This window comes from Perognathus longimembris, chromosome 9 (genome assembly GCF_023159225.1).
Source record: "Perognathus longimembris pacificus isolate PPM17 chromosome 9, ASM2315922v1, whole genome shotgun sequence".
Taxonomy (NCBI): Eukaryota; Metazoa; Chordata; class Mammalia; order Rodentia; family Heteromyidae; genus Perognathus; species Perognathus longimembris.
This window is the reverse complement of record NC_063169.1, coordinates 53,715,164-53,739,889: the sequence shown is the minus strand read 5'-3', so window position 1 is coordinate 53,739,889 and position 24,726 is coordinate 53,715,164. Positions and strand designations below refer to the sequence as shown.

The 24,726-nt window shown below is 41.8% G+C and overlaps 1 protein-coding gene and 1 long non-coding RNA gene across 3 annotated transcripts in view; one reads left to right on the top strand and one right to left on the bottom strand.

Moving 5' to 3' along the window:
- Positions 1 to 24,726, top strand: part of Map7 (microtubule associated protein 7) — a 141,042-nt gene that overhangs the window by 3,679 nt on the left and 112,637 nt on the right. The gene's annotated exons all lie outside the window — the stretch shown is intronic.
- LOC125357326 lies at positions 443 to 20,853 on the bottom strand. The gene is made up of 3 exons (XR_007212123.1): positions 20,843 to 20,853; positions 16,927 to 16,933; positions 443 to 740 (listed from the first exon to the last, which is right to left on the bottom strand). It is a non-coding gene; the product is annotated as an uncharacterized LOC125357326 (long non-coding RNA).

Below are 24,726 nucleotides of genomic sequence, written 5' to 3'. Positions count from 1 at the left end.
TACCATTCTTAGCACCCTGGGCAAGCCAGGGCTCTGTCTTCTGTTTGTGTTGAGCTCATCCCTTTTGAAATGCAGGTCAAGGATGCTGGAGAAAGTTGCTGATGGCTGGATGGCTTTCCTGCCATATTACGGTGACTGACTTTATATCCTGCTCAGCAGCAGGAAGCATGGATATTAGACGGGGCAGTCTTGCTCAGAAGCATGTGTTTTCTTATGTTATCATTAGTTAGGTCTCTGTGTGAAACACTAATTTAAATGGGCATGGTGTCTAAAATAGTTGAGATCTTTGGAAACCAAAGGAGTTATCTTTAAGAACTCAGGTCTCATTGTGTTGGTGTAAGAAGTGGCTACACTGAAGTTGGGAGAGCATACTCCTACCGGTAGCTCTTTTGGATGGGATGAGGGTCAGAGGCTTCCTGGACAGGATGAAAATAGGGGTCTACAACCTGTGCAGAGGACCCCTTGTTCAGCCTTGGGACTAGAGGCCAAAGGAGGCGATGGAGCCTTCTTAGGCCTCAGTTTCCCTAGTGTCCCAATAGATGGAAGGTAGCCTCCAAGGTGGCAGCCCAAAGTCACCTTTTCTTTCTCTTCTGACACTACTAGCCTTTGAACTCAAGGCCTTGCATTTGTTAAGCAGGTGCCCTACCACTTCTCATATACCCCCAGCCCTTTTTGCTTTAATTATTTTGGGGGTAAGGGTTCAGATTTTTGCCCAGAAGATGGTATCAGACCACAATCTTCTTTGTTTGTTAGTCATGGGGCTTGAACTCTGGACCTAGGCACTGTCCTGAGCATTTTCACCTCAAGGATAGCGCTCTACCACTTTGAGCCACAGTGCCACTTTCTATATTCTTGATAAGAATTAAGTATATTAGAATTTTTTTTAAAACTTAGAACAAATTAACTACATCTTAGAGTGCTTCCTCCTTGCTGGTATCCCTACAGAAGTAGTTATGAGAGAAAGAACTCTGGGAAATGCCAAGGAGAATTGGCACACCTGACCAGAGAGCATGGTGGGCAGGTGTAGGAACACAAAACACAGTAGCGAGGGTTCTGGGAGAAGTGTATTTGTCATATGCCAACTATACATTGTAAGCAAGAAGCTAGTAAAATCCATGTAAGTTAAGGTATTGAGTTGTGAGGTATCTTAAAATTTCTTTTCCTGTGACTTTTTAAAAATCCTTTTGTAGTTGGTTTCTGATAAGTAGAACGGTTGTAGTATATGATAACTTTCTGATCACAAAACTGTAGCCCTAAAGGTAGAAAAGAAACCATTGTCTTCAGTAAATTTAATTTTTTAAGATGAAATTCTAGAAAGAATCCTTTTCCTTTCATATCTCCACCCCCCCCCCCAACCCGAGGCCTGTGGGGTGAAAATAAAATGCAGAACAGTTAGATATAAGAGGGATTCTGGTGGCAGGAAACTTGGCTGCTTCTCAGGATTTTAATCGAAGCTGCTGGTTCTGGGAAGCTCCTGACCTGAGTCTTTGGTATGAAAGGCAACAGACAAAACCTGGTTGCCTGCTTCCTACCTTCCAGATGGATCCAGCTTCTATTTATAGTAGGTGTTGTATATTAGCACAGTGCCACCTATAACCACAGCCCTTGTGAGTTCATTTAAATATAGCTCACTCCTCGGGCAGAAGGTTATGTTGTTGAAATCATTATCAGGCTCACGTGCTAGAGTATCATTAGTTTGGGTCATTGGCTCTCAATCTTGGCAAAAAGTTAAAATCACTTGGGACTCTTTACAAATCTTGCCATGCCTAGGTGTGCCCTAGACAATTATCTGAGAATCTTGAGGATAAGAGCCAGATGGCAGTGGATTTAGAACTCCCCAGTAGTGTCTATGTGCAGTGAGTGTTGAGAACAAGTTTCCATCCATTTCTTATGTTGTGCTCTTCCATTTGACCATCTTGGTAGGTTTAATTTGGAGCTGTCAAGTGTATCTTGTTCAGAGAAACTATATGGAGCATCATGACTCCTCTAGCCTTACATAGGCACAGTTCAACTTATCTCTTACCTTGCCCTAAGTCTTCTTTGAAGGAAATACTGGTATGAAACAGGTAGGAGTGTATTTGCATTACTTAATGTACACACCCTCAAAGGGCATTGTTGTGTACTTTTGTCTGGCTTGACATTTATATATAAATGGTCGATCATCAGCTTTCCATATATATTTTTTTTGCTTCACAATCATTGTTTCCCTGTTCCTCTTCCCCACCCACCCCGCCCCTGCCAAAATCTGAGTTAGACCATATTCTAATCTGAAGTAGATAATAAAAGTATTTTGTAGAAAATTACATACTCTTTCCAGAGCACTTCCTGGTGACCCATGAGCTCTAATCATCACTCCTTGTTTCTTCTGTACCTATAAATAGTTGACAGTCTGACCTCCTGGTTGCTGGGTCCCTCAGTCCTGTAAGTGATGGGATGCTAATACTAGGGAAACTGATTTTCCCTCTCTTCCCCGCTCCTCCCCACTTGTTGCTGGGTGGAAGTGAGGAGGGTACATGAACAGGAATATGATTGCAGTACATTGTGTAGTGTAAACATAGAACAAGGAAGCCAGCTGAATTTTTTTGGCTTTTGTGCTTGTGCTGGGGCTTGACCTTGAACTCATGCTCTTGCTTAGATTTTTTTATTATGGTTGATACTCTACCACTTTTACTTCTTGCTGGAGATAACAGTCTGTCTGAAATTGGTTTGAGAAGAGGAGAAAAGGGAGATTAATAGAGGGGATAAGGTTGATATATAGAAATGTCACAATGGACTCTTCCCCCCCCCTTTTAGAACTAATGTGTGCTAATTAAAAAATCTTGAAAAAAGATATACTGTACTGCTGCCGGTGTCTCACTCCTCTAATCCTAGGGAGTCAGAAGGCTAAGATCTGAGGATCTTATTTTGAAGCCAGCCTATGCAGGAAGTCCATGAGAATCTTATTGTCAACTAACCACAAAAAACTGGAAATGGACCTGTGGTTCAAGTGGTAGAGCTCCAGCTTTGAACCATGGCCAATATCCATGCCCTGAGTTCAGCCCAGAAGATAGACACGCGCGTGCGCGCACACATACACGATTATACTGAAAGAAAACATGTGTGAGGCCATAAGGTCATGCTTCAAAACTAAGACTACTCAAAGAGGGATACTACTTATTTTACTATTTTGTACAGGAACACTGGGGCCTGGCTGCTTGGGTTTCAATCATACCTTCACTACTTACCACCTCTGCAATCTTGGCCATTCTCTACCTTAATAAAGACCATATGGCACTGCCCTGTCAGGCCACCTTGGGACTTAGAGCAGTCCCCGGGACAACATGAGTAGAATGTCCTAATGACCAAGGATTGGTACCACATCAGGGTGCAAAATGATGGCAGGCTGAGTTTCTTCCTTTAAACAAAATTTTATTCATGATGGTGAGTCATCCATAATGAGAGCATCAGAATGCGCTGCTGATTCAGACTGAATTGTAGCTTTGTGATCTCACTGTCCTGTGCCAGGCCAGGTATGAAAGGTGTCATCAAAGCACCCTGATGGTGCTTCTCACCATCTGTTGCACAAAATGTTCCGGTAGAAGATTGCTCCATGCTGGCCTGCGAGATGCCTAGATGATGATGTCATTGCAGTGGCATCCTTTCCAGCCTTTCTTGGCTCATTTTCCTTTTATCATTATGATATACAGACTTCTTTTTATTATTGTGTCATAGCTCTTCATTCTAAGTTCTTACTACTGCTGAATAACTTTGGTTCACACCAGGAAGATAGATTCCCATTCTTTTTAAACTGTGAGGATGATCTCTGGCCTGTTTTGACTGTCAGCCACCACAATGAGTGTGATTGCCTATGAGGAGAGCAGAGCATTAATATACAGCTTGCCTTCCACTCAGATCTCCTGAGAAGCAAGGGATTCTGCAGACAAAGTGCATACACTAAATGTTAAGTTATCAGCAGGCTGTCTTACTAAAATGATCAATTGTAGAAGAACCGTGTGTGTGTGTGTGTGTGTGTGTGTGTGTGTGTGTGTGTGTGTGTGTGTACTGGTTGTGGGGTTTGAGCTGGGGCCTGAGCACTATCCTTGAACTTTTTTTGAACAAGGCTAACACTCTACCATCTGAGCCACAGATCCATTTCTGGTTTTTGGTGATTAATTGGAGATCAGAATCTCAACAATTTTGCTGAGACTGATTTCTGATGGGCTGGCTTCAAACCATGATCCTCAGATTCCACCTCCTGCATAGCTAGGATTACATGTATGAGCTACAACAGCCCAGCTGAGAGAAACTTTCTTAAATTGCAAAAGCCTATCATTGGTGTGATATGTGGGCTTTTGTGCAAATAACACATTTCTTCCTAAGAAAGTAGTATCTTTGGTCTTGGGAATATGACCTAGTGGCAAGAGTGCTTGCCTCGTATATATGAAGCCCAGGGTTTGATTCCCCAGCACCATATATAGAGAGAAAAGCCCAGAAGTGGCGCTGTGGCTCAAGTGGCAGAGTGCTAGCCTTGAGCAAAAAGAAGCCAGGGACAGTGCTCAGGCCCTGAGTCTAAGGCCCAGGACTGGCCAAAAAAAAAGTATCTTCAACAAATTCAGATCTTATACCTTTTTAAAATTTTAATAACTTAGCAATATGAAAAGATGTTATTTCCTGAAATGGATTTAATTTTTATTCTCTGAATGATGCCCTCTGGTTATCCTTTTTCTATGTGTGCATGTGCACGTGCATATGCGTGTTGGTACTGTTGGTCACCTCCACTTCTGGCTTTTTGCTAGTTAGTTGGAGATAGTCTCTTAGATTTGCCTGCTAACACTGCCTTTAACTGAGATCCCTCAGTCTCAGCCTCCTCAGTAACTAGGATCACAAGTGTGACTCAGTAGCTAGAATCATAGGTGTGGGTCGCTGGTGTCCAATGATTATTGTGGCAATTGACTATGTCATGTACTGCCACTAAAATATTAAAATGTATATCATTCCAATAACCAAGCTATTGATACTCTATTATGTGCTAATATACTTAATGCTAAGAATAAATTCAGAAACCGTGGCTCGCTATTTCCCAGGCTCCTTGTGAAGATACTCTCTGTGTTTGTACATATATATGTACATATTGATCCATATATATCCATCCATACATATGTATGTTATCATGTATATGCATGCATGTATATATACTTATATATATATTCTCACATGTGTATATATGCATATGTGTATGTATAGATATGTGTGTTATCTATATGTTCTATAATGACTGTGTATAAGCCAAACACTATAAGGAATCAAAATAAGAGTAGAAGAGATAGCTGGACCATTGAAAGGAAGTATTAAAGGAAGAAGTAGGTGATGGAGCTATTTTTAGTCCAGTTAGGAGATCTAGGAGATTCATCTGACTTTGGACAGCAAAACCACATAATCTTATAATCCAGTGAAGCCTCACAAGAGAGAAACACTGGTTTGGCATTTCAGATTCAATCTTTGGCAGATTTGAGATGTCATTTCAGTTTACTTACACATTGACCAGACCCATCATTTATCTGTTGTTCACTGCAAAGTGAGGGAGAGAATGTGGTCCCAGCCATCCAACTTGGACAGCACAGAAGGTAAACCTTTTATGTAATCAGAACCCTGTCTGTTTGTAAAGGTCTCCCAGGATTCATTAATGGCAGTATCAATAGGAAGTAAGTCTTTAAAAAACAAAGTTCCAAAAAGACAAAGGATATGTGTGAAATATCAGAAGAGGCAAAAGACTTGTTCTAAATCCTGCAAATGGCTCAGAAACAGGAGGGGCTGTGGAGTTCAGATACTGCACACCGGGCATTCCAAGCCCATTGTAAAGTAGGCAGCGAGAGGTTTTTGCTTTCCAGAGCACTTTCATATTTTCTGCTCCGGACATCCTGTCAGGAAGCGTGCTCATGGAACAGATTTTAGTGCTGTAATTATTTTGAAAGCAAACAGCGTTTGATTTTGTAAACCTCTGTCTTTTTGCTTGGAAATAAGGCCATTTTCCAGTCAGCTAGATGAAATCTATCTGAGAGCTAAAGGAAGTTGGAAGTGTCTATTTCAGGGCTTGTGGAGCAAGAATCTTCCAGACTAGTGTGGGAGTAGGAACCAGGTAGCTATTACCAGCAAAAAAAAAAGTAAAAAAAAAAGTCAATCAAAAAATCTGACTCATCCACTGTGACACAGAGTATGTTTGGAATATCAGAGCACACACAGAGGACAAAAAGTTTATTACATTTAACAATCAGAGCATAGCCATGCTGCCTCATGATTAAAAGTTGTAATGGTCCATTTAGGATGTTTAAGTCAGATTGCTCAAAGTTTTGGGTCACGAGTATGTAAATGAAAGGGTTTAGAGATGAAGGAGGTATGTACTAAGTGCCTACCAACCTGTTTCTTCTTCTGAGATATTATTTCTTCCTAATAGAACCCTCTCAAACCCTTATGGCTATAGGTCAGTGAAGCCTAAGAAAAGATGTATTTATTTATGGGGGAAAAAAATGAAAGAAGAAAAACAACAACAAAAATCCAGAAAACCTTTCTGGGTCCACTAGTCCTGTCTGCTTCATAAAAATCAATGCTTTATATTTATCTTTTTATATGAAGAAGCAATTATTGATGTATTAGGGGTCTTTTTTTTGCCTTACAGTTGCAAAATTCTAGGCTTATTATTCAATCTTAAATATACTTGTACCTTTATATAATTTAGCTCAAGGTGTTTGGTGTTGTGATTAGTTACTGACATTTCTTACTGTGTCTTTCACTACATGAAAATGGACTGACTCTCAAACTCACTAGTTGTGATTATATAATTTGGTCTCTGTAGGAGGTGTTTCTGGATAGATTGATTTCAGATGTTGGAAGGTCATGTGCCTCAAACCTCCATATACTCTTTATTTTCTTGGGAAAATCATATTATCTCCAGCCTTCCTTGAACCCATTCACAAAATTATGTAGCCTAGTTTCTTCTGATTGAGACAGTGGGATTGCTTCATGACAACATGAAAGCATTTTTAAATTTAATTTCCTATCAGTACTCTCTGTACCATTTATTGTTGAGATTAGCAGACTGCTTAGCTCTCATAATGATGAAAAGGATTTGTTTGATAGTACTTTTATGCTTACTAGTGTTGGACTCCCAGTGAGAGATCATTAGTAAAAATGAAGGGAGATTTAATAGATCCAGTATACCAGTATATATCCTAACCTCAATTATACGAACATTATTTTAAGAGCATTACAGGGTTGGAAAATCATCTGAGTAGATAGTATCCATCCTGTTCAGTAAAGATTATGATTATTGACATGTGAGCTTTTGGCTTTGAATGACACGCTTTCAGCCTTAGCATCTTGATAGGACTATGGGATAGGATGACTCTTAACAATCAGGAAACTCTAAGTTAATTCAGTTGAAGGCGTTAGGAGCAAAAATGAGGTTTCCAGGGAAAGGAACTCTGCCTCAAGACTGCTATAGTGAAATCCTGCATGAGAAGCACCCAGCTTGTTGACTTGCCAGTCTCTACAAAGAAATGGGCGATTATTATATAAAACGAATCTCTTGCTGGGTGCTGATGGCTCACACCTGTAATCCTAGATACACAGGAGGCTCAGATCTGAGGGTTCATAGCCAGCCAGGGCAAGAAAGTCTGTGAGACTGTTATTTATCTCCATTAACAACCCCTCCCCTCCAAAAGCCAGAAGTGGAGTTGTGGCTCAAGTGGTCGAGCCTTCTCGGGTAGTGCCCAGACCCTGAGTTCAAGCCCAGCCAGCACCAAACAACAACAACAACAAAAACCTCTGTGTGTGTCTGTTTCTCTGTGCACTCCTCTCTCATAGTCTGAGCACTGATTGACACATTGGTCCGCAGAAAAATAAAGTTTTTCCTAGGTTCATGCATATCACTTAAATTCTTTCCTAAGACAGAATTTCTAACTTAAAATTTGGCTGAGTTTTATGATGGAGAGAGAACATATTAAACTTTCTTCAACAATAAAAATGTCTTCACAGTTGTGGGCTTCATTTTAGGGAGTTTTGGTAGGAAGAATAAGGAAGACTGCAGAGCAGCAAAACCCAGGATGAAAGAAGCGTGGTCCATTCTGAAATGAATGTTGAGTACAAGGTTCTTGGCTCATGTGAGTCTTGGCTCTGTCTAAAGATAGGATGATCATGGTCTTTAGAAATGCTCACAAAGTAATTAACTGAACTGCTTTGATGTTAATTGCTTTTTTATGTGTAAACTTTTTACAGCTCATTTGTCAAATCACATAGCCACAGTCATCTACCCATAATAAGTTGTCTCATTGAGGGAAAAGCCATAAATCTTGTGTTTTCTCCCTAGGTTTCATAAAAATGTTGGTAGTTTAGGGAGGGAAATCTCAAGCTTCAGGGGCAGAAGTCGAGAGCACTATGATTTCCTTCTAAGACACTGGAAAGTTCCGTTGTTCCTATGATGTTGCCAAAGCCTCTGGAACCTTCAATGGCATGAGTAAAACAATACAACTGTATGAGGTTCATTTTTACATGTGAGTTATGCAGAACATCAGTGATAGAAGGGGAAGGGGCTTATCTGAGTTTTGGATTTCTTTTCCCCTCGGGTTTGTTTCTCTCTGCCTGAGTGTTTTCCTCTGCAGATAGACTGAATTACCATTTCCATCGAGTCATAGAATCATAAGATCAGAAGAAGCTCAAGAGATATTAAAATCTACCTTGTGCACCCTGGGTCATTTTGGACCTCATTCTTTCTGTTCATCTCTCTCTCTGCTCTGTCTGTGTGTGTGCGCGCGTGCGTGCGAGAGAGAGAGAGAGAGAGAGAGAGAGAGTGTCAGTCCTGAAACTTGAACTCAGGGCTTGGGTGCTGTCCCTTAGTTTTTTCCCTGAAGGGTAGCACTCTACAACTTGAGCCACCACTCTACTTCAGGCTTTTTGATGGTTAATTGGAAATAGTCTCACAGACTTTCCTGCAAGGGCTGGCTTCAAATAGTAATCCTCAGATCTCAGCCTCCTGAACAGTTAAGATTACAGGTATGAGTTACCTGTATCTGGCTCCATTTTGATGTATTACAAGATGCAAAGGCCTTGTATAAATCTTTAATAAGAACACTAACCACCTTCCATTTCAATGGCCCATTTCACCTTTCATCCAGCTCACTCTAGGCACTTATTATCTAGGCTCAACCTCCTGAAATACATCTACACATTGTTGTTAGAAAACAAACATGACTGATTCTCATATTTCAATTTCTGCCATCTGTCCCCATGGTCACCATCTGAGATCCCTTTTCCTGCCTAGTCTTACATAACTGGCTTCTCAGTCTCAAGTATCTCCTCCTCCTTTCCAATCTGTTCTGGCCTGTCTGGATCACACCCTTCAGTAGCTCTCATTGCCTTCGTTTGATAGAAGAACATCAGTTTCCCTGCAGCCTCTTCTCTGATGTCATCTTCCAAGACCCTTATCTTATCTGGCAGCCTTTGACAGGATTTTGCCAGTCTTTAAGCAAGACAAGAAACTGTTGCTTCTCAATTTATCTTTATCATGGTGTGTCTCAACAGTAAAACTAAATTAAGCCCTTAACTGCTCACAAGCCATTGATGAGTTAGGTAGCTTTTAGAAGGCTTCTTTGTGACTCTTGAGCCCAACAACTGATTTCTTTGTATCATTTGGAGTCTGTAAAGTTGAATTTTTAGCTAAAAAAAAGGCATCACTCTAAGAGGAGAGGGTCTTTTAGACACATTTTAACTTTATATCAAGGAGTACAGAAATTAATGTCATGTACATCAACAAAGTATTGTCAATGAGAATCATGAACCAGAGGGCTGAGAAGCATTCTAACGTGCTACCAGGTTAAAATGTAATGTGACCCTTCCTTCTTTCCTTCCTTCCTTTTTCCCCCACCTCACTCTCGCTCTCCCTCTCCCTCTCCCTCTCTTTCTTGTGCTGGTACTAGGGTTGAACTCAGGACTTGGCCCTATCCCTGGACACTATCCCTTTTTTCTCTAAGCTGCCATTCTACCACTTGAGCCACAGCTTCACTTCCAGCTTTTTGCTGGTTTATTGGAGAGAAGAGACTCACGTACTTTTCTGCTCTAGCTGGCATCGAATCACAATCCTTAGATCTCTGCCTCCTGAATAGCTAGGATTACAGGCGTGTAATGTGCTGGCTCCCAGTTTCAGTGTGGCAATTCATAACACCCACAAGTTACCTAGTGAAACTTAGCATTTAGGAGAAGATTTTTAAAAAGCTTGTGTCCACACCTGACAGGCATATGAACAAACCCCTGGAGTTAATCATTTGTTTATGGCAGAGCAGACATGGGAAAATGTACTCCATTGGCCCTGTAAAATGCTTGATATGCAGTGACGATTTATAGGAAAGCTATAAAAGGCCCAGCAGGGACCTGGTACTTCTTGGCTGTTGGGCTTGGCCCTTACTCATGTTTTGTTTATATGCCTGGTAATAAAAGGTGGCCAAATAAAGAAGATGAAAGCAAACCTGCCTTTTCATTTTCCTTTCAAGGGGTCAGTGTAGTTTTCTTTGTGCTTCTTGGATGCGGCGCTTAATGCTGTAAGATGGCAATCGGTTGTGTGCTGATTGCCCCAGAAGCCATTGGTAAGTGGCACCATCCTAGGAAACTGAGGGAGCCCTTTAATGCCAAGAATGGCTAAGAACCAGCTGGGACCCTTTGTTCCTCAGGAGTAGTGTGATTCCACATCAGCCTGCGCTGGCTTTGTCATTTTTCAGATCATAGGAGGTTTTTGCGTTGTAATAGCAGGTGAACTTCCCTTTTTGTTGTTTTGTTTTCTTGTAGCAGTGTCTTGCAATACAACTCCATCTGGACCCAATCTTGACATGTTGCCTCAGCCTCTCAAATGCTAAGGTTATTAAGCATGCATGGCTTAAAATGTGATTTTTCTAAAGCTTCTGCTAATAAGTAAATTGCAGCCTCTGTAGAGGAGACAAATCACATGTTTAAAAGATTATTGAAACCCAGCAGTTTTGAAGAATTAATCACTTTCTCTAATGTGGAAATGAATTTTGACACTTCTGGGTACTTCCTGGGAAAAAGTAACTTACACATGCGTAGAACTTGTAATTTACCAGTGAGAGACACACAATCCAGCATTAATAATTTCTGTTTTCAACTACAGTCCTTGAGTAGTGCAAATCAAGCTTTTTCCCTTTTCAATGTGCTTTTGCAAAGTTCACAGGCTATTAGAGAGGAAAAATTGCAAGTATGTATCTCACTAGCTAGACAGATTTCTCGGATTTACTCATAGGCTTTGAAATTTTCTAATTTCATAGTCACAAAATAAAAGAAAGCATAAATATAAACAGAAGTCTAACTGGGCATAGGTGTGTACCTACATGTGTTTATATGTGTTTTGTATATGACATTGTGACAGCCAGGACCAAGTCATCAGCTTACTTCTGAATATCAGCAAGTGTGACTATTTTGTGTTGCCTACCTCAAGGTTGGAGCTAGACAGAGGGCCAGCTAGCCAGTGTAGGAGGACAAAGAGACATAAATTCTTTGTGGACTAAGGAGCTGAGGACAGCACTTGGCTCAAGGCCTATTAAACTGTTAATCACAGTAGCTAACTGGTACCAGTTTTACATTTGACCCTGAACACATTTTACTGTTAGGCTACAAACATTTTTTTTCTTCAACATATGGCCAGTCTAGTTACAAGATCAGCCCTTTTGCACTAGTGTCTTGGTTTGCTCCAGGTTTATATATCATTTATTAGTTTAACAATTGCAAAACCTTACTGCCTGTTGGAGGTCTACGTGCCCCTTTCCCATGGGGACTGAGTTAAAATTCTCTCGCTTCGGAGGCAAGGACAGTTTGCCACATCTGAGTGGAGATGGTTGTTACTGCTGGGGAGAGTTCAGGAATCTGGAGTGGTATTTTAGGAATATTAGGATTCAATGTCGATTCCTCATTCCCATATCTGCCTTTGTGTTGAATCAAAATTTTAAAAGAAAAAGAGCCGGAAAGGTGGTAGTTGCCCTGAGTCCAACCACAGATCAAGCCACAATACTTTTGGAATTGTGTAAGAGCAAACTCCCTGTGTCCACCAAAGACTGAGCGTTTAAAAAAGAAATCTCCAAATGTCCTTAGGTCTTAACTGAAGAGAAAAATGTATACTTTGTGAGTAGGGCAAGAAGCCTTTGTTGACACTATCCCATGTTGGGTTGTTTGCTTTGCTGTGACTGGCCACAGCTGTGACTGTGACACTGAACTGATGTCAGAGTCAGGATTCATAAGGCAACAAAAGCATCTTGACTTCAGAGCAAGTGACTGAGTTGAGTCTTGACTCAGTGACCTAGCTGGTTGTTTGACTTTAACCTCTGCACCGGCTTCCTGTTGTCAGGTGATGTCAGCTCTTCAGAGCTGCAATGACTACCAGTGGGAAGATTTTCGGTGAGGCTGGCCTGGGTCTGACAAAGGAGAGCGTGTTCCCAGGCAGTGAGTAATTACTTAGATTCCTCCGCCAGGGCCTAGGCTTCATGCTGCCTCTTGGGTTGTCTATGTTATCCAATAGAAGTTAACTTTTGGTTTCCTTTGGTCAAGTCCTTGTTTCTGCCAGTAAACAAAAGCTTGTTGTCTTAAAATGAATATGACCAAACAACAATAACAATCATTTTGATGATTTTATACATTAATACAAACCAAAGACCCTTTGGAGGACAAGAGGACATCTTAATGAAGTACATTGGAAAAGAAAACTATTAATAATTAATGGAAACCATTCCTGGTATGGAAGGACTCAGCTCTGGTCTTCTGTGAGGTCCTCTGTTCTTTCCTTGTGCTTTGATTCCCTTAGGCACCTGTAGCACAAAGTAGTCTACAACAGGACTATTGCCTTTGACTTTCTGAGGAGACTTGATTTTGATTAAAAGGGAAAAAAAAAACCCTATCCTTTTCATTTAATCCTTTTTTAATGCCATTTGTGGTAAGCATTTATTTTTTTGTATACATCAATTATAAGCAGCCTAAAATTTTTAGAAGGAGAAAGAGTATTTCAAGAAAACAGTGATTGCATGATTGTATCTTGTGGAGTAAACAGTCCAATAAAGCACTGAAATTGGGTCAAGTGTTAAGAATTGCTCTCCGCTACTGAGGCTGAGGCACTGGAGTTGGGGGAGTGTGCGGGATATAATCAGGGAGATTGTTCCGCCTTTAAGGGGTTTTCATCTCGTTTCTGACCTTCACCTGGATTTGCAGAGAGTGCTCTGCATAGCTGTCTCCAGTGGGAACAGCCATGTGTCTCCTTGCCCGTCTGTGTTCATTCACTGTGGGGACTTGGTGGTCCCCAGGAGAGGTGCTGCCAGAGCTGTGCATATCCAGTTTGTCGAGCAGAAAGAATGTCCTAAGAGCGAGCTGGCTGGAGGGGGGTGGAGGCGGAGGAACCAGCCTTGCCTCCACTCATCCAGGGGCTTGCAAACCTTGTTAGGATAACCTTTTTATCCCTAAAAAAAGGAACTCCTCGCCTTGCCTTGTGCCCTTCTGCCTTCGCTAAGGAGTCTCTTGTGATAGATAGCCAAACTCTCTTCTCCTCCTCCCATCCTGCTGCTCCGCCACTGAGAGGAAGAGGGAGCTGCCCAGTGGCCTTCACTGTAACCAACGCTGTGCTGGGGTGAGTTCCTAGGACATAGCATCCCGTGGGCCGAGGGAGATGGAGCTGCTCCCCGCCCTCCTTGATTAGGGTATGTCAGGGTTGTCAGGGCAACTGTTCGCGGCAGGCAGCAGTGGGGCGACTTTCCCCCTTCTCTTCTGTGTCCTGAATATTTTGCTGTGCAGAAGCAGAGGATTGGGGAAAGTGTGCTGCTGCAGGAGGGAGAAGCTGGGCTCTGATTGAACAGGTTAGGCAGTGGCGGGAGGCATTGGAACCTGCATGCTTTTAATAAGGCTCTTGTGGAGAGAGAGAGAGATAGAGAGTGTGTGTGTGTGTGTGTGTTTGTGCAGGCACTCACCAGCACATGTGCCTGTGGGGGAGGAGTAAGTGGGAGGGGGCTGCTGCTAGGTGAGGGGGAGCTGCAGGACCTCAGTTGCCAAGTGGCTGGTAGTATCTGTCAGCTGTTTGCACACTGTTTACCCATAGGGGATCTATTACAAGTGCTCCAATGAGCCAGCAGCTTAAGAACTAGCAGCTTCCTGGGAGCTGCAATTACATAAGCATATATATTTAATATAATAATTACAAAAACAAGTAGCAGCGGTATGCCTGGATCAGCTACAGCTATCCGACAAGAGAGACTGAAGAAGACCAATGCAAGGCCAATTCCCCTTGGGTTATTCACCATTAATGAGGAAGATGAACAGCAAAAGAGTGGAAATTCCAGAAGACCGAGAGGTATGCATTTAGTCCTGCCCTTTGGTCGGAGCCATACTGCTTATAGCACCAAATCGTGTGGTAGTGCCTGCCCTCTGGATTGAATGTGACTGCCTAGCAGAGCCTGTCGCTGTACTTTTGCACCCTCTGGGGCTGTGGATGCATGAATGGGGACTGGCTTTTGCAGATCTGATAGATTTCAGGTCAGCTACCTTTGCGAGCTAAATTGCTTTCTTGACCTTAGAGGTCTTAACAGTTTTTCACACATTCACTGGACCTGATTCTAGTGACTATGTGTTCATCAGGTAGAGGAAATGTGAGTTTTAAGGTTTTATGGGAATATCACCTGTCCGCCTCCTCGTCCTTAGCTGTGTCAGATAATTTGAGTTCACTATAATGAATTGAGTTTCTCCTGAACGGGTGGATTAGATAAGGGGACCGGAGGGCAATCTTTCAATGGGTAGAGGGAGAGGATGCTGCTGGACTTTGTATACTGAGATGCTCAGAGTTAGGGGAGGAAGGCAAACCTTAAAGGCAACACGGAGGACAGAGCTGGGAGCCAGGAGGGTTTTTGTTTTTGTTTTCTTGCTCTGACAATAACTCCACTGCTGAGCACTTGTCTAAGCGGTTGCATTGTGCCCGGTACGGAAAACAGAAGTCTGAGTCTTGTGGTGTTCTCTCCTCACAGTGAAATGTAGCAGCAGCTGGCCGGGCACTGCTCTCTCCCTTGCATCGTCTCAGAGTCAGTCATTCTCCCAGGGCTGTTATTATCAGTCAGCAATGGCAACCTCATGCATTTTTGAAGAAGGGCTTTCAGGCTTCCATGCTAAGTTTCCCAGCATCCTTGTTCTTGAAGCCCTCTCCCCAAAAATATATATGAGCAGATGGTCTTGTCAGTTTTTAATGTGCTGACTGAATTTTAGCTTGTATTTAAGCAATCAATTATTTGATAGGGACATATCAAATTTTCCTTAACGTGGCACGGGGCCCTAGCATGAGGAAGTAGCAGCTTAATGATAGAATGAGTTTATTTTTAAATACAGCTTTTCTTCATCCTGGATCTTGACTGCATCCTGGTTTGCTTTGATTATATGTAATTGAAATGGTTTACTTTGAATCTAAAAATACATTTTTCACTTCATTTTTTTAAAAACAAGGCACTTGTACCAGTGAGACTCTTACTACTGTAGCTGACTTTTATTTACTGTCAGAGATGACTTCTGAGACTATTGATTCTACGAAAGGAAGGTGACTTCTTATATATTTACCTATGAGTTAGATGATTCCACCACTGTGTTGTTCCTGATGAAAACTTGGTACATTAAACTGTTAGTAGCAAATCAGCCTCTGAGGAGTTGGTAACTTTTCAAAATCAATTCCAGTTTGTTGAGGTGGTCCCACAGAGTATTTTTAGAAACATTCTTGATTTGGGGCTCTTTTTCCTGGGTGTTCTGAAAGATAATTTAAGATAGCTATCCAATTTCTTCTTAGAGTTTGTTGAATTCCTCTTTCTGGTTCCCATTTTTAATTTGGTTTTATTTCCTGTTACCTGCTTGGTATATTATTTGAAAGAAAAGGGAAAGAAGGGAAACAAGGTACTTCTAAAAATCTGTGTTTTGTCTACTCACCTTAAATCAAGGAGGTTTTGACCCCCTATCATTTTCTCTTTTTTCCTAGCCCACATCAAAACAAACAAAAGAATTTTTTTTTAAATCTAAGAAACAAAAAAGATGAGGAAGAGGGAATCTGTGCTAGTAAGGATCTCCAGTTTCTGTATAGCCCCATGTCTCTAATTTATGGCACATTCGATAAAGTCAGCCCTGAGTATCTCTAATTAAGCTTGATGAATAAAGCTACTTTGGCTTTGATTCTAAATTCTTCATCAAGATTGAGCAATGGAAATAATCACTTTCTAGCTCAGCTCTGTTTACTAGAGAGAAAGCAATAATGTCTTAGATCTGTGTTGTCCATAATGATACCCATTAGCCACATGTGGTAACACAGCCCTTGAGATGTAACCAGTATAACTGAAGGCGTGGTTTATTTTTTTATTTTTAGCTGATTTCAACTTAAATTGTCACAGGTGGCTACCTTCCTAGACCATAGTTCTAGTTTGTAGGACTGATCTGAATTTGTTTCCTTGCTGCCTCCTTGTCAGTGTGGTTACTAAGAAAAGCATCCTGAAGCACACAGCCTGCCTTGATGGACATTTTTCATTTTCCACTTGAGTGTGATTGCACTGCTATGAATATTATTCCTTACCAGTCACTGTTTGCCTGTATGGTCTTTTGCAACATTTAATTGGCTCCTATTTCCAAACCATCCTAGCTTGATGACATACAGCTTATCTTTTTCATGTGAATATTAAGTTTGTTTTCTTTTCTACCCACTCCATGGCCTGATGACCTAACCATGTCAAAGCCTGATGTCTAAACCATGTTTGCATGTTTAGTATTTTTTCCTGTCATTACCCTCTAAATTCTGTTGTTACTGTGCAAAATGAATAAGCTGAGTGCTTCAGCTAAGGATGATTGCCCTTAGTAAAATGTTAAGTACCATTTTCTACGTACACATTACTGCCGAGTGACTGTCACTCTAAACTCAATAGGAATGGACATGCTAGTTACTCTCTGGATTCCAGATAGCCCCCAGAGTTATGTGAGACAGGAATTTGGCTAGCTAGTAAAAACAGATCCATTCTTGAAGGAGTGCTTACCTACCCACCTCCCCAAAGTCATCAATTCAGCAAATGTCATCCAACAAAGTAATCAGTTCAGCAAACAGTAAGGCTGGGCCTTACTGTTATTAACATTTAGCATTTAAATAGTAATGGGGAGTGAGGCAGGTTTCTGCTGTGTCTCTGACACTGAGCCTTGAGCACCTATGTAATGCTGACCTTGAGCCTGCCTGGGTGAGATTATTAAGGTACTTCAGTAACACAGATTCCAAGACAAACCTGGCTTAGGACTTTGCTTGAGCACAGTGTAGCTATCAAAGCAGCTAGGCATTTTCTCCTTCAACCGAGGTTTATTAGATGTTCCTTCAGTGGCAAATTACTTTGTTGGGGCATTGTGAGAGATGCAAAGATAACTGACAGGATTTTTGTTCTCAGAAGTGTTAACTGCATGGTGGAGGGAGACTAGTATATACAAATAGTACACTCAAGTGAAGGGAAAGAGAGAGGATGGCAGTGGCAGAAATGTCAAATGTGTGCCAGTGAGTTAGCTGTTAGCCTCTAGTTATTAAAGTGGTGTAGGATTAAGGAATATAGACTCCCATCCCACCCCATCAAACATCTGGCTAGGTTGGAAGCTCATGCAGGACCCAAGGTAGAAGCCTGGGTTGTTGGATGGGGAAGTTGCTTTAAACAGCTCCAGAAGCTAGATATCCACATTGCTTTTGTACAGATGCTTACTTCTGGAGGTTCCATGTTCATGAGAGAATACGCTCATCACAGAGTACATTTTATAACTTTTCCTTTCAGTGGCCTCTACACCCATTAGTGAACCATCTGGAACAATTGTCTTTACTGATTTTATTCTTCTGTTTTGTGTGAATGCATCTATGTATTTGTGCATGTATATATGTATGTGTAACTATGTGTAACATGCACGCACATACATACACATTTTACAATGTGTGTATATGTATAAAACTTGGCTGATATCCAATACTAAATTTACTTAGGGGACTTGACAATAAATGACTTGATTTTATAAAAATTATTGCCCTCAGAAGATGATGGATGATCCCTTACTGGGTGGATCATGGCCTTCCTGCCTTCAGTCTCCCACTTTCCATCATCCTGATGCCATGCCGCTAGACCTCTTTCTCATAGGGAGATCTGCCCCTCACTTGTCTTCGAGTTCTCAACTGGCCATCCTCAAGCCGTGTTTGGTCTAGAGGTATGTTTATTTGCCCTTTACAGTTTTGTTTTTTTAAATGAACCAACATTTAGAAATGGAAAGATTTTCTTGTCATGTCTAGATTTTTAGCTGCCCTTGCAACATAGGAAGACATGCCCAACCCTGTCGTTTGCTTCTTCACAGCTGCAGTTAGTGGAGCAGAGCAGCAGCTGTCACCGCAGCGGGCTCACAGACACTGGCCTGCATCAGTTGTCCACATTACTGTGCTCATTTGCTGCTCTAACCCCTGACCCAAAAAGTAAGTCCTGGCTCCCCAGGACTGCCCTATTGACCTGGTCTCCTCTCTCAGCATTCTTTTTTCTGTTATTCTTTGACTTCTGTATTAACACCAGCACCAAAATGTTTACTTTTCCCTGATATCACCCTCCCTTACATTCTTCCTTGACCTTCCACTCTCTTCCTTTCTTCCTGGCCTGGATAACTGATTCATTGTTTAAAGTCACCTTAGGTGTCCTCCACATTCCCTGGGTATCACTTCTAGGAAACCTACTTCTACTCTTTGCCTCCCTTTCCTGGCAGTCCCTCATGGCACTCCTTAGCACCCTGAGTCCTATATAATTCCAACCTCAAACTTAACCTTGTCCTCACACAGCTAGCCCTTTTCTAGACTAGTATTCTGAGAGCCTTACCCTCTGTTCCTTGAGAGGACATTCGATCTATCTGTGGGCTCTCCTCTCTTACCTCTCCTACCCACTCCCCTTCCCTCCCCGCTACTCTTCTCTCTCTCCCCTTCCCTCTCCACTCCTTTGTGCTGGTCTTGGGGCTTGAACTAAGGGCCTAGGCCCTGTCCTTGAGCTGTATTGCTAAATCTAGCACTCATCCAAAAAACAAAAAACAAAATAAATGTAGCACTCTAACCTGTGCCTTTTTTGGGTGGTGAATTAGAGATAAGAGTTTCACAGACTGGCCTGTCTAGGCTGGCTTTGAATGACAGTCCTCAGATTTTAGCCTCCTGAGTAGCTGGGATTATAGGTGTCAGCTATCAGCATCCAGCCTTCTTTATAACTTTTTTATTTACCTCTACAACTTGCCCCCTACAACACATCAATAGAGGATTCTAGTTTGAATGTTCAAATAGTCCTTGAACCATTAAGGAAAAGTACAAAAGGCTGAGGTGGAAGCTGGTACCCCACATCAAAACCAATCTTAGTTACTCAGGAGACCTGAGATCTTAGGATCTCAATTTGGTTTTAGTATTTATTTATTTATTTTTGCCAGCCCTGGAGCTTGAACTCAGAGCCTGAGCACTGTCCCTGGCTTCTTTTTTTTTTTTTTTTTGCTCAGGGCTAGCACTCTGCCACTTGAGCCACAGCGCTAATCCTGGCCTTTTCTATATATGTGGTGCTGAGGAATCGAACCCAGGGCTTTATGTATATGAGGCAAGCACTCTTGCCACTAGGCCATATTCCCAGCCCTGGTTTTAAATTAAAAAAAAAATCTTTAGTTGTAGAAAAGGCTTTTAATTCATGTCACTTTATAATAATCATTGTCACTCCTGCCATCCTTCTCCCTGTTCTTTTCCAACCCAACCCATACCCTGAAGTCCCCCGGGTCCATTTTCACATGTGTATATTGAGAATTATGACTGCATTCACCCAACCATCCTCTCTACATTCATCTGCCTTCACTATCCTTGACTTTGTCTCTCCCCCAACAAAACATGCTTCACCTTCCTGGTATACATTTTGTCTAGCATAGACATTCTAAGAAATGTTGGTCATATTTGGTTTTTCCTTCCCAGGTAACTGCTTGGAAGGGTGGGGGTGGAAGTGTCTGGTATATTAATCATATTACTCTTTATTTATTTATTGAATAGTATTTCAGAGATTCTATTCCATTGTGTTGATTTCTGTCATACTACTGATCATTTTGCTTTGGTAGAAAAATGAAAGGGTATATTTAAGATGGTAGCCATTGAGTTACTTTGCATCTATCAAAGTCAGTATTACTTTCTGTCCCTTTTAGCTATTCATAAATGAAATTATAATGCAATACAGTTTCAGGGCACCGGAATCAGAGCAGACTCTCTCCTACCCTGTGCTGTCAAAATGTATTTATGGAGGCTGTAGTGACTGTTCTTCTTTTGGCCTATCTTCTCTACGACAAAGCCAGAGTTTTCTGCCAGTTAAGGTTTCCAAGTTAAATGCAATCTACCATTTGCCATGTGTGTTCCTTTTGGAGAGATGATGATCTAACCACTGTGACATGGCTTTATAAGCCATGAGTCTTTGTTTTCAAAGAGGAGTTTTGCCATCAGAAGCATGAATGTCACCACAGAGTCATTCTCACACATCTCCCTGCCTCTTTCCTCCTTTGTCTTCTGCACCTGCACCATTGTCTGCCTCCCAGTGTCCTTATGTGTGCTACTTCAGGACTAGGCAAAAGGTGTTAGCAGGAAAGTTTAACAGCTAATGAGGCAAGAGTATATTCTAAAAGAAAAAACAAAAACAATAATGTCAACCCCTATTAAACCAGGTATGATCATGCACACCCGTAATCCCAGATACTACTTGAGAGGTGAACATAGGAAGATCAAGGTTAAAGGCTAATCTGAGCATAAAAAAACTATTAGCAAGACACTCTGTCACATACAAAAAAAGATTGTGCAAGGTGGGAAGTAGGCTTAATAATAATAATATTTTTTAAAAAAACTTCTTGGATGTGTTCCTGTTGACTCTTCTTCTGAGTTAGAGTGCCTCTTCCATGTAGCTAATGTTTTTAGGTTCCTCAACTATATACTAGCCTCTGCCTTAGGTGGGGGTAAGGTTGAAGCTGACAGGTCCACTCAGTGCCCCTCTGGTGCCCTTCTAAGCCTCTTTCTTACCTGGTGAAACTAACAAGAGCAAGCTTGCAGGTATCGGTGAGGAGTGGTACTTAGCACACTATGGGAAACAGCAGGCACTCATTGATAATTGTAATATGGGGCCCATATTTTCTCTGCACTTCTGACATGTTCTGTGGTGAGTGGCCTGGCAGGACCACCATGTCATGCTTGTCTGTCCCAGCATTATCTTCAGTCTCCTTATTTGAGAGATGCTTCCGTGAGCCCAGTTTACTGTCTTGGCCTTACCTTGCTTGTGAATGGAAAATTCTAGAAGGGCTGCCTCTTTACTGAAGCCTTTGTAGGCATTTCCCTAGGAAAGACCCCGTGTGACTGGGTCCTTGTTCTGCGTTTATTCACATGGATCAAATGTAGTAGCGTTTATTCACATGGATCAAATGTAGTAGATGTCAGGCAGGTTACTCAGGCAATAGCCTGTAATTTTGTTGGGTTTAATGAAGGAAATGAAGTACCATTATGTCACATCACCTCATTTGTTATTTCAAATACGATTAAGGGAGTGTACCTTTTATTCCTTGGGATTAATGGAAAATTTCCGGTGTGCCTTGATCAGGGAACAATAGTAATGATCCTTTGCCATCTTGGAATACAGTCCAAGAAGATTTTTTTTTTCTTGATTTGCAGGTCCACCTCCTGCTGATGAGTGTGTGTGTGTGTGTGTGTGTGTGTGTGTGTGTGTGTGTGTCCGTCCCACATTGCTTCATAAGAATGTTCTAGACTCCTGGCATCAATCTCCCAGGGAGTTCAGTTATGGGTGCTCAGGCTTAGTATGGTTAGTATCTTTCTATTATTTCAAAACTGATTTCTCTGCCGTAGTCTTTCTTTCACTGGTCATTTGTATCAACTGTGTCCCCACCTTTGCATCTGAAGCAATAGATACCATCTGGCTCTCAGATTCACCTCTCTGGTCTGCTGATTCCCCTCCTCCCACTTGCTGTACCCAAACCCTTCCTGCTTGTTCTTCTGTTTAAACACTTTTCCTTAAGGGTGTTCCCAGGCCAAGTGTCAGGTTCTAGGCTCTCAGAGGATTACGAACTTGTTCTCACTTGCTCTACCCGAATTCTAAGTTTTAATGTGCTTGTATGCTGAGTGTTTAATGTCGGGCTCCTGAGTGAGGCCACACTTGGAGAGGGCACTGAGAGGGTCTGTCCAATTCACAGTGGGTCCCATGCACCTAATACAGAGGCTGGTGTATAGCTGCAGGTGTCTAAATGTTGGCTGCAAGAAGTATCCCAACTTAGAAGGAAAGTTGATAGGAACACACTCAACTGGTTTTTGTGCTGGCACACTGGCTTGAATTCAGGGCCTGGAGGCTGGCCTTTAGCTTTTCTGATCAAGGCTAATGCTCTACCTCTCCAGCCACACTTCCACCTCCAGCTTTTTGATGGTTAATTGGAGATCAGAGCCTCATGGGCTTTCCTGCCTGGGCTGGCTTTGAACCTGGATCCTTAGATCTCAGCCTCCTGAATGGCTAAGATTACAGATGTGAGCTACTGGTGTCCAGCAAGGCACTTTCCTTTGTACATCAGAGATTCTCTGTGCTGAATTTAGAGTTGAACTACTTGGCAGGAACCTGGAAAAGGAAAAGTGATATGTTTTTAACCTTCTGATTAATTACCTATGAAATGGACAGTGATATTTTTAACTTAAAAAAAAAGATCAAAACTTGTTGATTGATGCATATGCTTGTTTTGTTTCATTTGGTTTAGTGGATGTTTATCCATGTACCCATCATGTAGAACTGGAAAATAAAGCTCTCTAGGAGCTGTCCTAGCCTTTTGGTCAACAGGTGAACCTCAGCTGCAGAAACACAAGTCTGCTTTCTTCCTCAAGATGTGAATGAGAAATACCATACTAGCTTCACTGGCCAGACAGGATGTGGCAGCATACCCAGAAGAGTTTCTAGGGCCCAGGACTTTGTTCTGAATCTGACAAAGGCCTGGGGATATCAGACTGACCATTGCCCTGCCCTGTGATAAGGTGATGACTTTTGTATTAAAGACTTTGCCCACCAGCCTTAATGCAGGGATGACTTGTTAGTTTTTAGCTACTTCATTATGACCTGGAAAATCTACGATGACTTATTTGGATCAAATTCCAGTACTAGATTATTCCAGAAGCACCTTCTATGCTCATCTTTCCTCAGACTTCTGGAGTTTGAGGGACGTTGATTTGGGTTTTGTGGCGTATATTCATAATTGCTTTGTTTGAAGTATTGAGAGCATATTTTTGTTGTTATTGTTGTTGGGTTTTGTTTTTTTGTTTGTTTGTTTGTAGATCATGGAGCTTGTTGAACTTGGGGCCAGAGCACTGTCCCTGAGCTCTTCTGTTCAAGACTAGTAGTGCTCTATCACTTCTGGTTTTCAAGGGGTTAATTGGAGATAAGAGTCTTATGGCTTTACCCAGGCTGGCTTTGAACCACGATCCTCAGCCTTCTGAGTAGCCAGAATTACAGGTGTGAGCTTTTGGCACCTGGCTCTCTTGTTTGTTGTTTTTTTTTCTAACAATTGAAATTCTGATTGGCTTTTATTTTCTTATTTTTGTTGGGGGGGGCGTCATTGTGGTTGTTGGCAATACTGGGATTTGAACTCTGCTATATAAACACACTACCATTTGAGCTACAACATGCCCTAGCTTTTCATGATTGTAAAAACATAAGTTTCAAGCCAGTGGGGAATTATGTAAGAAATTCTTCATGTTTTAAACTCCTCTGAGCTCTGTGACTAGTAGCATCTCTTCCATTCCCATGTGTCCCTCTGTGAATTAGGAATCATCTTGGAAGGAAACGTGGAGCTGCTGCTAATTTAGCAAATGCAGCGATTGAAGTCACATTCCCTGTGCTTCCCCACCCAGGGCAGTGCATCTCATTAAGCCACCCTCAGAAGTTTCTTTTTATGCTTCTCTCTTATAATAACCGTCCCTGCATCGGGATTTTTTTTCTTTTTTTAAGACCCAGCAAAACAGGTTCTTTGTAGGTAGACCTTTTAGTGAACATTGTAAATATGTAAAGTGGCAACTGAGACCTCAGTATTCACAACCTCAGCACTCTTGAGTTTATCCTGGGCTTGCTTCAGGAGTCATATTTTCTTCTTATGGCTTGGTTTACTACTCCTGATTCTACCATGACTCATGTGCTAATGTTCATGAGCCTACAGCTTCCTCTTGCCTATATAGTAGTTTAGGTGTTTTTTCATTACCATTAGTATGAATTATCCAAGCTGGACACTTAACACTTCCAATCATCAGCCATTGTTACACATTTTTTCTCATAATCCCAGTGATGGCAAAATCATCTTCACTTCCATAAGTTTCAGTGGCATGTACATCTACTTTGAAGCTATGTGGCTTTCATGTCAGCTTCCGTTCGCCCGCCAGCACTATAGGTCCCTGTTGGGACGTGTTTCCACTCCACCTATATAACAGGGCGAACTCAGCAATTCCCTAAGACACCCACCTGCACCTTCGGCAAGTTTGGACGTGCTGCCTGCTGCCTCCCCTTCAAGGCACGAGCTAGATATGTCCATGTATGGGAGCTTCTGCTCCTACCACCACTAAAGCCTCATGCCATCAGAACCTTCCATCTTCTACACAACCCCCAGGCTCCCAATCCCTCATGTCTC